Raw genomic sequence first — 13,541 nt, 5'->3', positions numbered from 1 at the left:
ATAGACAGCTGTTGTCCTTTATATTTCATCTCCTGAAACTACCTCTATTTTTGTATTGACTGTTGTGCCAGTTTGGATATATTACGTACCCTGGAAAAGCCATATTCTTTCATGTAATCTTGTGGGGGCAGACTGATTAGTCTGGTGATTAGGGTTGAACCTCTAATTAAGTGATTTCCATGGCCATTTGGCCTTGCTCAATCACGGTGGGTCTTGGTTGGTTCACTAGAATTGAGCCATCTTTATGAAAACACTCCCTGTTTATTCCTTTACAGAGTCGAATGTGACGCTCTGTCTCCTGCTGTCACACACCCCACGGAATGTGGACGGCAGGTGGCCTTGATCTAATACCTGTGGATTATGAAGTTGGTCCTTAGACCTGGGACGGCTGCACCATCTCGGTCACACATTCTCTCTGTGGGTGGATAATTGTTAACAAGTCTTGCAAATATCTGCAAAACATATTATGCCCAAAACTGGGTGCCTCCTTGTCTGCACCTTTCCCGTTTTGGTCACCTTTGTAGTCCAGAGCGCTCACATCTCTTCCACCCGGTTCCGCCTGAGGAAGCCGGAAGGACTCACAGGGAGAGTAGCCGCGAGTTTTAAGCCCCGTCTCGACCTCACTTCCGGCTTAGGTCACGCATGCGCGGAGGTGACCAACTCCGCCCTCCCTAATCAGAATCCAAAACACCAGGTAGTAGCTTCCCTCGGCGCCTTCACTGCCTAAAGGCGAAGCAGGTACTGGGGTTGTTAGTTTACAGGCTGGAGGGACAGATGGGCAAGAATATCAAGTCAAATCTTGGTTTACTTGTCTTTGGGAATAGGAGAGTGACAAATGGCTCATAGTTTTCAGAAGTTATTAGGAATATTGGCAGTAAAACCCTGGAGCGAAATTTCTCTGGTTTACACTAGTCAATGTTGGATCAGTCTCAGGAGGGAGACTAACCCACAATGTAGGTCAGGGATTCACTAGAGAGTCAAATGTGGGGGGGGGGGGGGGCGTGGCCAAACTTTTAAAGGCTGTCTTTTTTCACACAGAGTCCCAAGTAGAAAAGGAGGAGATCCCAAGGAACCTAAGACCAAATCCAGAAATACCTGCAATGTAAGATGTATTTTTCTGTAGCAAAGTGGGACAAGGGACAGGGTAATTCAGTCTTTCCTGGGTGTAAAGCAGGGAATGCACCTGAGCACCAAAGTTTCATTGCAGCCTTGGCTCCTTGTGCGTCTGGGATGGACCAGGGAGTATGAATCACCCAAACTCTCACTTTATCCACTGGACGGGAGTACAGCTTAGATGGGCAGATCTCAGGGAGGATGAAAGTCCATTCCTTGGCCAGGTACTGTGATGTAACAGGTAGGATATTGCTTTTTTTGGTAATAGATGGGCATGGATGTAAATTATTCAGGGCATGAACAGGGAGAGTGAGGTAAGACTCAGAATAGGATGCAATTCTGGTTGTGTGGGTGGGCACTGTTTTGCCAACTTCCAGGGACTAAGAGGTCCGTGGCTGGAAGAAGAGATCAGCAGGACCCCCAAGAAGACCCATGGCTCATCCTCAGAATGTGAGGTTCCCAGCCATGGCAGGCAGATCTTTCACCTGCCAGTTTCTCCACAGGGTACTCCATTGGCTCTTAGCATAGCACTGAAGTTGGGAAAGAGGAAAGGAAGGATTCTGAAGCTGGCAGCTGCTGGAACCAGGAGAAGAACCCAGGCTGCTTGCCAGAGGATGCACACTGGGCACACCAAGCAGCATTTATCCTCCCTAGAAAAACTGCTGACACTTCGGTAAAGCCTCAAAACCAATTCATGTCAGAGGCCATTAATAAGGGTGTGGCCTGGTGAGGATGCAGCAGGTATATCCCCCATTTATCTGGATGCAGCAATCTGAGCTCGACCAGCTCCACACAACCCCTGAATCAAGGTCACTCATGCAGCCTGGGTGTCACACAGAAGGCTGCCTGGTCCCCAAGACCCAGCACAGGACTGAGGAAAGCTCAGGAGTCCACATCCCTTTTTGGGAGAGATTCGTGCCTTTTCTTTTAGCCTCTCTCTCATGGGCTATGTCCTCTCATCTGCTGCTGGTCCTGGCTTGTTTTCCCCGCAGCCCTGGAGGAGGGGGAGTGCTTCTTCCAGCTGGAGATAATCTCTGTGCTGCCTCAGCATTCACCCTGAGGAAAACAGCTAGGATGGATTCTGTCCCCTCACTGGAGTTTGACTGAAAGAAATGTACTTGCAATAATTATGTGTCTTAAAAAGAACAATATCTTAAATTTAATGGACTGTAATATGTAAAATTTCTGTTAAGAGGAAATTTTATATAAGTTGTATCTGAGTGTGGTGATGTAAAGCTGTATGTATCCCAGAAAAATATGTCTTAAATTTCTTTCCTGTGGGTGTAATTCCATTGTAAGTTGAACATTTTCATGAGTCTACTTCAGTTAAGGTGCGACCCACCTCATTCAGGATGGGTCTGAATCCTGTCACTAGAGTCCATAAGAGAATGAAATGCAAATGGAGAGAGACAGGCACAGAAAAAAGAAGCTGAAATCATTGAAACCTGGAAAAGAAGGGAAAGACCAGTAGCCTCTGCCATGTACCTTTCCATATGGCAGAGGAGCCAAGGATCAATGGTAGTTGGTCTTTGGGAAGAAAGCTTCACCTTGATGATGCCATCATTTGGATATTCCCCAGCCTCAACCATAACCGAATATGTTCCCATGTCTAAGCCAAATCATTTCGTGGTATTGCTTTGAGCAGGCTAGGAAGCTCAAACAAGAAGGGTGACTTCTATTTCTATATAATTTCTTAATTAGATATTTTTATAATTACATAAAAAATTTTCTGTAAGTATGGTCTGTTGAAGTATAATTTATCTAAAATAAATTCACAGTGTTTTTTAGGAGAAAACCTGTATGAGTTTTAATAAATGCATACAGTCATGTAACTACCACCCAGAAAGTAGGTATAGAGATTTTTCACTCCCCCAAAAGATTTCTTTTGTGATTTCCTGAAATGAATACCTTCTCCCACCTCACTCCTGGGGAAGCACTGATCTAATTTCGTTCCTATATCTTTGTGTTCTTCAGAATGTCATATAAATGGAATCATACACTATATAATATTTTGAAACTAATTTCACCATAATGTCTTTGATACTGTGTGTAGCAATAGTTTATTCTGTTTTATTGCTGAGTGGTATTCCCTTCCATGGATGAATTTCAGTTTGTTTATTCATCAAACATTTGGGTCATTTTAAATTTGGACCTGCTGCTTATACGTGTAGAGGCTGAAAACTATGAATTCACTGGCCCAGATCATGAGTCCCAAACCCAAAACATCATAGGAGGATATCAATGCTACATACAATGAATCTGTGATTCTGCTGTGAAGTGGAGCAGAGCAGTGTACCAAGCATTTTACTTTGTGATGTTGCTGTTGCTCTCTTTGGATGTCACATAAACAGGAAGAATTATTTTTACTAGCATGTGCCAGGTCTAGCATGGCATATTTGTAGGGTGTGCTGACATGGATATATTATTTTGCCCAGAAAAGCCCTATTCTTTAATGCAATCTTGTGGAGGCAGATTTATTGGTCTTTTGATTTGGGTGGAACCTTTTGATTCAGTGTTGACATGGAGATCTGACTCCCCAACTGTGGGAGATACTTTAGTTTATTTCCATAGAGGTGTGGCCCCGCCCATTCAGGGTGGGTCTTGATTAGTTCACTGGTGTATTTAAGAGATGCTAAGAGCCTACACAGACCCAGATGCTTGTGGATGCTTGGAAATGCTTGGAAATAGACAGAAAGGTGCTTGGAGATGATAAGCTAAGAGATGAAGACCAGAGTTTGCCCTGGAGAAGCTAAGAGAGGATTCCCAGATGCTTAGAGAGAAACACCCTGGGAGAAAGAAAGATGCACAGGAGCTGAGAGAGAGGACTGAAGACAGAAACCCAGAGATATTTTTGAGCAAAGGACCAGCTGACACTGTTCATGTACCTTTCCAGTTGACAGAGGTGTTCTGGATGCCATCAGCCTTCCTTCAGAGAAGGTATCCTCTTGCTGATGCCTTAGTTTGGGCACTTTTGTGGCCTTAGAACTTAGGTTATTTGTAACCTAATAAATCCCCTTTATAAAAGCAAATCCATTTCTGGTATTTTGCATAATGGCAGCCTTAGCTGACTTCAACAGTGCCATTATTCACAGTTGCCAAAAGAAGGAAACAGTTCAAGTGTCCTTCAACAGATGAGTGGAAAATAATATGTGGTATATACATATAATGGAATACTATGCAGAAGTAAGAAAGTCCTGAAACATGGGACAGTATGGATGAACCCTGAGGACATAATGCTGAGTGAAATAAGTCAGATAGAAAAAGGGAGACATTATATGTTATCACTAAAAGAACTCCCTGAATGATATAAAATCATGTCTTAAATGTAGAATATAGGAGTCCTAGAGGTAGTCAGAAGCTAGACAAGGAGGAATGATTACCTAATATATACAGAACTGAAAACGAGATTGAATTAAAGGTATGGAAATGGACAGGGGTGATGATAGATTGTTCATGGAATTATGTAAGTATCAGTGATGCGTTGAAGTTGAGCATGATTAAAATGGGTTGTTTAAAGGCGTGTGCCCCACAGATTAGCACTATAAATATAAATAAGGGCATGCATTGTCTACTTCTAAGGTAAGACGCTGGTACAAAGGGTTGACACTAGAGTGGTACATGGGAAAAACTACCTGTTGCGTATTATGGACTATTCTTAATAAGAATACCTTCCTTGTACCGCACTAATATTAGGGATAAATAAATAGGGGTATTAAGAGCTTTGAGGTGTTTTGGGTTATGATAATTGTTTAAAATTGATAGTGATGATTGTATGAGTAAGTGAAGATAGTGTGAGACATTGATTGTTTATCTTGGACAGAATATATGCCATGTGAAATAGGGAACCCCCTACTTAATAAGTCCAGCCCTCTGTCTTGAGACTTGCTCTTGTGAGTGTAAAAGGGAGACTAAGCCTATCGATGTTTGTGCCTAAGAGTCATTTCCAGAATACCTGTTTTGTTGCTCAGATGTGACATTTCTCTCTAAGACGACTCTGCAAATAAAGTCGTTACCCTCACCCCTAGGTAGGACATGACTCCTCAGGGAGTGTGTCTCCCAGACAATATGGGACACAACTCCCAGGAATGAGCCTGGCCCTGGCATTGAGGGATTGAAAGTGCCTTCTGTACAAAAGGGGGAATACAGACATAACAAAATAAAGTTACAGTGGCTGAGAGAATTCAAATAGAGTTGAGAGCCTATCCTGGAATTTACACTTATGCAAGCTGCAGTTAGATATATTCCAAATTGTTCGCGTTATGCCAAGCCCAACCAACAGTATTCCAAGAGTCCTAAAGAAATGCCGCAGGTCCATATCCAAAACTCTATAAAAAGTTTCACTCACTGAGTTTATTTTTCAGAAACTGAAAGCCTCTAATCTTCTGCTCGATAAGTCCCCAAACTCAGAGGCAACAGTGTCTTCCAGAACATCCACCAGATGCATCCTCCTTCCCCTTCAGGTCAACACCCCTTTTCAATATGAACAAGTTAGGGTGGTCACTCACCCGATATCATTGAAGACTGAGGCAGTGGTAAAATGAGCTGGGGTAGTAGGAACAGACAAGGTAGGATTCAAGAAAGGATTACAAATACTGAATCTTTATGTAAATATTTATTTTTAGTCTCTAGGGTATTAGAAAAACTAGAAGGAGATAACTGAAATGATGGAACTGTAACCTGTAATATTCTTTGAAATTGAGTCTATAACTACTTGTTAAGTGACACGTAGAAAGTTATCATTTTTCTGTATTTATGTTACATTTCACAACAAGGAAATTACTGACATTGCAGAACTGTAACACAACATTCTTTGAAACTGGTAACTTCGATGAACTGCTCAGGAAATGTTTCACTGATCATCTGAAGAAGAAGTGAAGGTCCCCTGTCTCACTTAAATGTCTTCAACTTATTAGATTAAATCCAGCTGATTGCGTTCTCTCATTGTGAAAGACACGACTTTCGTTTATGTAATCAGTCACAGCTGCAGCCAATTGACTGATGATTTAATAAACCAGCCTTCTGGTTTATTAACCAGCCACAGATGTCCTTGCAGTAACAGGCCAGTGCTTCCTTGACCAGACACCTGGGTACCATTCCCTGGCCAAATTGACAGATGAACCTAACCATCACAGCCCATCCCTTGTCAAGTTGGCAGTTATACACATCACCTTAAACCATAATTTATCTCTTAGCAGAGAACAATAACTAAAATATAATTTCCCAACAATATTCCACTATCCTGCATATAACTGGAAATGCAATAAATCTCTCCAGAATAGCGTGCAAGTCCTTGGGTGATATTAACTCTTAAAATTGATTTCCTTTAACTTAAATACTGCAAAATGAACAATACAGATTATGTCATATGATAAGGGAATAAGACGAAGAAAGCAAAGATATTTGCTTTACAGACAAATACAAACATACTAATAGCAAAAAAGGAGGAAATATCCATCCCATCATACTCCTCGTTCCTATAACTGGTAATGTGGCAATAGTTCATACTTATCACAACCTTCTTCCACTACCTATTCCATGTTCCCTTTACTCTCAGCAAGCACTTCATCTGGCCGTGGTTCTTTGCCTAGTGGGGTGACTGAAACCTTCATTCTTGAAGTTTCTTGACCATTGGTAGTCCTGCCTGGATTCGGTTGTTGCAGTTCTCCATTGACTTCAATCACAGGACATTGTAGTACTAATAGACACCCAATTGGATCACCTGTATTCCAGGAAAACTCTTCTTTACTTCCATTGTGTAGCTGCAGTGATATTTCCCCCTTGAGAGTCTGGATCAATCACCCCAGTCAGTACAGTAATTGCCTTCCTTGCCTGTTGATTCAGAGGCATAAGAAGCCCAAGGTGACCAGGTGGCAGTCTTAAATTCTAGTTCAATGGAATTATTGTGTTTCCTGGTGAAAGCACTCCTCCTTTTGGAAGAAAAACTTGTAGACCAGCAGAACTTAAGCTTGCATGGACAGGAAGCAAAAATTTTCCTAATGGATCTGTAGGAGTGATAGTGAGTGGTGCCACTCCTCTATCCACCCCTTGATTACAGGACCCATGAATCCTGGCTATGGGAGAAACAGCACCATAGAGTGGATGTTCATTCAAAGCATACACAGCCTCCAGGAGTACACTGCTCCAGCCCTGAAAGGTTTTGCCTACTAGTTGGAGCCATAGTTGAGTCTTCAACAGGTCTTTCCACTGTTCTATCAACCCAGCTGCCTCTGGATGATGGGGAACATGGTAAGACCAGAGAATTCCATGAGCATGTGCCTATTCCCTCACTTCATTTGCTGTGAAGTGGGTTCCTTGGACAGAAGCAATGCTGTTTTGAATACCATGATGGTAGACAAGGCATTCTGTAAGTCCATGGATGGTAGTGTGGACAGAAGCATTGCATGCAGGGAAAGCAAACCCATATCTGGAGTATGTGTCTATTCCAGTAAGAACAAATCGCTGCCCTTTCCATGATGGAAGTGGCCCAGTGTAATCAACCTGCCACCAGGTAGAAGGCTGTTCACCTTGGGGAATGGTGCTGTATCAGGGACTCAGTGTGGGTCTCTGCTGCTGGCAGACTGGACAATCTGCAGTGGCTGTGGCCTGGTCAACCTTAGTGAGTAGAAGTCCATGTTGCTGAGCCCATGCATAACCTCCCTCCCTAATGCCATGACCACTTTGTTCATGAGCCCATTGGGCAATGACAGGAGTGGCTGAGGAAAGAGGCTGATTGGTATCCACCAAATGGGTCATCTTATCACATGATTATTAAAATCTTCTGCTGAAGTCACCCTCTGGTGAGCATTCACATGGGACACAAATATCTTCATGTTTTTTGCCCACTCAGAAAGGTCTATTCACATACCTCTTCCCCAGACTTCTTTGTCACCAATCTTCCAAACATGTTCCTTCCAACTCCCTGACCATCCAGCTAAACCATTAGCAACAGCCCATGAATCAGTATACAGATGCACCTCTGGCCAGATCTCCTTCCAAACAGAGTGAACAACTAGGTGCGCTGCTCAAAGTTCTGCCCACTGGGAGGATTTCCCCTCACCATTGTCCTTCAGGGACATCCCAGAAAGGGGCTGCAGTGCTGCAGCTGTCCAATTTCAGGTGGTGCCTGCATATCGTGCAGAACTATCTGTAAACCAGGCCCGAGTTTTCTCTTCTTCAGTCAACTGATTGGAAGGAACACCCCAAGATGCAATAGCTGTTGGCTAGGAAAGAGAAGATAAGGTGGCAGGAGTGGAGGCCATGGGTATTTGGGCCATTTCCTCATGTAACTCACTTATGCCTTCAGGACCCATTCAAGCTCTATCTCATATATACCATTTCCATTCTATGGTGGAGTGCTGCTGTGCACACCCAAGTGTATGGCTTGCTGGGTTGGACAACACCCAGCTCATGATAGGTAACTCAGGTTTCACGGTAACTTTGTGGCCCATGGTTAAGCATTCTGTCTCTACTAAGGCCCAGTAGCAGGCCAACAGCTATTTCTCAAATGGAGAGTATTTATCTGCAGAGGATGGTAAAGCTTTATTCCAAAATCCTAAGGGCCTGCATTGTGATTCTCCTTTCGAGCCTGCCAAATGCTCCATACAGCATCTCTATTTGCCACTGACACTTCCACAGCTTTGGATCAGCTGGATCATATGGCCCAAGTGGCAGAGCATCTTCCACAGCAGCCTGGACCTGTCGCAGAGCCTCATCTTGTACTGGTCTGCACTCAAAACTACAAGCTTTTCTGGTCACTCGGTAAATGAGCAGGAGTAGCACACCCAAATGAGGAAAATGTTGTCTCCAAAATCCAAAGAGGCCAACCAAGTGTTGTGTCTCCTTTTTGGTTGTAGGAGGCGCCAGATGGAACAGCTTGTCCTTCACCTTAGAAGAGATATCTCGACACGCCCCACACCACTGGACACCTAGAAATTTTACTGAGGTGGAAGACCCCTGTATTTTTATTGGATTTATCTCCCATCCTCTGCCAGGCAAATACCTTACCAACAAATCTAGAGTACTTGCTACTTCTTGCACACTAGGTCCAATTGTGGGAGGGAAAAACAATCGAGCTCCCTCTAGACAATATTAGGACATAGGGCTGGATAGTTGATATACCACTTAGGTAGCACAGTGAATGTAAACTGCCGGCCTTTCCAGCTGAATGCCAACTACTTCTGGTAGTCCTTGCTAACAGCTATTGAGAAAAAAGTATTTGCCAGATCTATAGCTGCATAACAGGTACCAGAGGATATGTTGATTTGCTCAAGCAATGATAATGCATCTGGAAAAGTGGCTGCAATTGGAGTCACTACCTGGTTAAGATTATGATAATCCACTGTCATCCTCCAAGACTCATCTGTTTTCTGCACAGTCCAAATAGGAGAGTTGAAAGTGTATGTGGTGGGAATCACCACCCCTGCATCCTTCAAGTCTTTAAGAGTGCCATTAATCTCTGCAATCCATCCAGGAATCCAGTATTGCTTCTGGTTTACTATTTTGATAGGCAGCAGCAGTTTTAATGGCTTCCCGTTGGCCTTTTCCACCATAATAGCTCTCACTGTATGAGTCATGGAACCAATGTGAGGTTCTGCCAGTTGCTGAGTATGTCTATTCCAATTATGAATTCCAGAACTTGGGAAATAACCACAGAATGGATCCGGGGACACACTGCGCCAATGGTGATATGGACCTGAGCTAAATCTCCATCCATCACTTGACCCCCAAAGCCCCAACTCCCATTGGTGGACCACAGTGATGTTTTGGGTCTCCTGGAATTAATGTCACTTCTGAACCAGTGTCTAATAATCCACAAAATATCTGATCATTTCCTTTTCCCCAATGCATAGTTACCCTGGTAAAAGGCCACAGGTCTCCCTGGGGAAGGTTAGGAGAAAGATTAACAGCATAAATTTTTGGCAGTGTAAGGAGTATCTTTCCCCAAGGGTATGTAGACTTCCCTTCATTCAAGGGGCTCTGGATCTGTAAACTGTCTCAAGTCTCGGAATTGATTAAGGGCCCATGACTCTCTGTTTTGTAATTCAAGTTAGACTTTTGTTCACTTGACCTAGAATTCTTCTGCTTATACAGCTCAAACAAGAATTTAGTAGACTGCCCATCAATTTTACTACTAGGCACTCCATGATCTCCTAGCCAACGCCATAAGTCTGTGCAAGTCAGACTGCCTTGACTGCTGCCTTGAGCCTGTTTTCCATTATGGTAGCCATGCCCACCCTGTCTTTGACCATTAACTGCTGCCACATGGCTTCTGCCAACTCAGGATCTGATTGTCCGCATTGTGTTTAAGGATTCCAGCTCAGTGACAGCAGTTCCCACAGTAACATCTGACCTACAGAGAAAGATGACTACAGAACTCTTCAGGGATGATGGAACTAGTCTCATAAATTTATTCCTCACCATCCTACTAAAAGGTGTGTCCTCTGGACATTCCAAGGGCATGTGAGCAGGTCTTCCATGATAAATCCACTCAAAAATTCCAATCTCTCTAAGCCTTTGAATCCCCTCCTCCACATTGAACCAAGGCACTTCTGGCATTTTGACCTCAGGTAATTCCGGCCACCTTTTGATCCATGATTCAGCCAACCACCCAAACAGTTAATGCCCTTTCTGACCCCTTGAGCTACAACACTGAATGCAGAATCTCCGCTTGGCCCATATCAGTAAATTCAGCCTGATTCAACTTTATATTCCTGCCATTATCCCACACCCTTAATATCCATTCCCACACATATTCCCCTGATTTCTGTCTGTATAAGTTGGAAAACTCATACAATTCTTTTGGAGAATTGTGTACTTCCTTATGGGTTACATTTTATACCTCACCCTTCAGGGTATGTTGGGACTTTAGTTTACTTATAGGTCTTGAAGCAAAGACTGGTGGCGGGGGTGGGTCATTAAAAGAATTAGAGATATCCTTCAAGCCATTTACCTCAGAGCATTCTGTTGCAGTTTAGTCTTGTGCAACAGGATTAATCTCTCCAGACAGAGAAGTGAGGGCTGCTTCCCCAGGTGAGGTGATTACAGGATTAGCAAGCACTGAAGGGTTAATCTCTTTAGGTGCAGGTTGTATGGCAGGCTCCTTAGGGCAGACTGGAGGTGGAGAAGCTGTTCCCTCAGGAAGACTGGAGGTGGGGAGGCTGTTTCTTCAGGACAGACCACCACAGATATATCTAACAAAGACTCAGCAGGATCCAGGGTTCCTATGTCCTCACTGCCATTATTATCAATCCATATGCCCCCATCCCAAGTTTCAGGATCCCATTCATTTGCAAACAATGCCTTTACTTTAACAGCAGACACCTGCAAGCTTGAGATTTTAGTTTACATTGTAAACCTGCTACTTGCACAATGTGACTGTCTGGTTTTCAGAAATCTCAAGTCTATAACCACGGGAAATAAGATTTTCTTTCAAGGCACAAATAGAAACTTTCACATCTATCATAGGGCACATAAATTTTAAATTGGAAGCCTTTAGCTCATGCCTTTCTCTTATAACTTTATTCAACATATCTAAGAGCAACCAGCCAACATTATTATACTTTTTAACTATGCAAAACTCTGCTAAGGTGTCAAAAACACTGTCACCCAGAGCCTTGCTTCATACAAGAGTATGATTAGGAGAATAAAATGGTGATATTTTGCATATCTCCATCGCCAACTCACGCCATGTACTGTCAGTGCCATACTGATTATTGGAAATGGAGTCATCAGTGCCTTTGAATCTAACCAGAGTAGAAAACCAATTGTAAAAGCCCATTTTAAGATTCTGTTTCTCAACAACCACTCCTGGTACCACATTGCATTAGTAAGCGTTCTCTGTGGATACACAATCAACAAGAGATATCTATAAATATAAATTTTATAAAAGTGTTTCATGCAACTGTGGGTATGCAGGAATCCAAATTCTGTAGGGCAGGCAGCAGACTGGCAACTCCAATGAAGATGATCAATGAAATTCTCAGGCAGCAAACTGGCAACTCTGATGAATGTGTTTGATGAACTCCTCAGGCACCAGTCTGGAAACTTCCACAAACTCCTCACAAAGGCTTCACTGGATAGCCGAAGAGGAAGTGAAGGTCTTCCATCTGTCTCACTTAAAAGTCTTCAACATCTTGGATTAAATCCAGTGGATTGCATTCTCTCACTGTGGAGGACACACCCTTGGTTGATGTAAACAGTCACAGCTGCAGCCAACTGACTGATGATTTAATAAACCAGACTTCTGGTTTATTAACCAGTCACAAATGTCCTTGCAGTAATGGTTATGACAGTGCTTGCTTGACCAGACACCTGGGTACCATTACCTGGCCAAGTTGACAGATGAACCTAACCATCACCCCATACAGTTATCCAAAGATCCAAAGTGTACAATCATTGCCCCCAGTACCATCATACAGGTGTGCATCCATCACCACAATTATATTTTTTTCAATTTTTAGAACATTTTCATTACTCCAGAAAAGAAATAAAGACCAAAACAGGAAACTCAAATCCTCCCATATCCTTAACCACCCCTCCCTCAATTGTCGACTCATAGTACTGGTATAGTACATTTGTTACGGTTTATGAAAGAATATTAAAACACTACTAACTGTAGTATATAGTTTGCAATAGGTATATTTTCCCTATATTCCTCTCTATTATTAACTTCTAGTTTTAGTGTCATACATTTGTTCTGTTTCATGAAAGAGATTTCTAATATTTGTTCAGTTAATCACGGATATTGCCTACCACAAGTTTCACTGTCTTATACATTCCCATCTTTTAACCTCCAACTTTCCTTCTTGTGACATACATGACTCTGAGCTTCTCCTTTCCACCCCATTCACACACCATGCAGCACTGTTTGTTATTCTCACAACATGCTACCATCACCTCTGTTCATTTCCAGACATTTAAGTTCAACCTAGTTGAACATTCTGCTCATAATAAGCAATCACTCCCCATTTTTTAGCCTCATTCTATATCCTGGTAACTTATATTTCATGTCTATGAGTTTACATATTATAATTAGTTCATATCACTGAGACCCTGCAATATTTGTCCTTACATTTATGACTTATTTCACGCAGTATAGTGCCCTAAAGGTTTCTTCATCAACCCATTTTTTTAAAAACTGTTTTGTTCACACACCATACATTCCATCCTAACTAAACAATCGATGGTTCCCTGTATGGTCACATATTTATGTTTCACCACCCTCACCGCTATCTATATAAGGATACCTCCACCACTTCCACAAAGCAGGAGGAAGAGTCAAAGAAGGCAGACAGACAAAAGAAAAAGGAAAACAAAGAGAAAAAAAAACATGAGACCTAGGAAACAATGAAAGGAAAGATAGCATTAAATTAAAGTAGAATAAAGTGTCAGACATTACCAATGCCAAGAGTCCCAGATCCCTCCCCTAT

This window comes from Choloepus didactylus, chromosome 27, assembly GCF_015220235.1.
Source record: "Choloepus didactylus isolate mChoDid1 chromosome 27, mChoDid1.pri, whole genome shotgun sequence".
Taxonomy (NCBI): Eukaryota; Metazoa; Chordata; class Mammalia; order Pilosa; family Megalonychidae; genus Choloepus; species Choloepus didactylus.
This window is presented reverse-complemented; position numbering follows the sequence as displayed.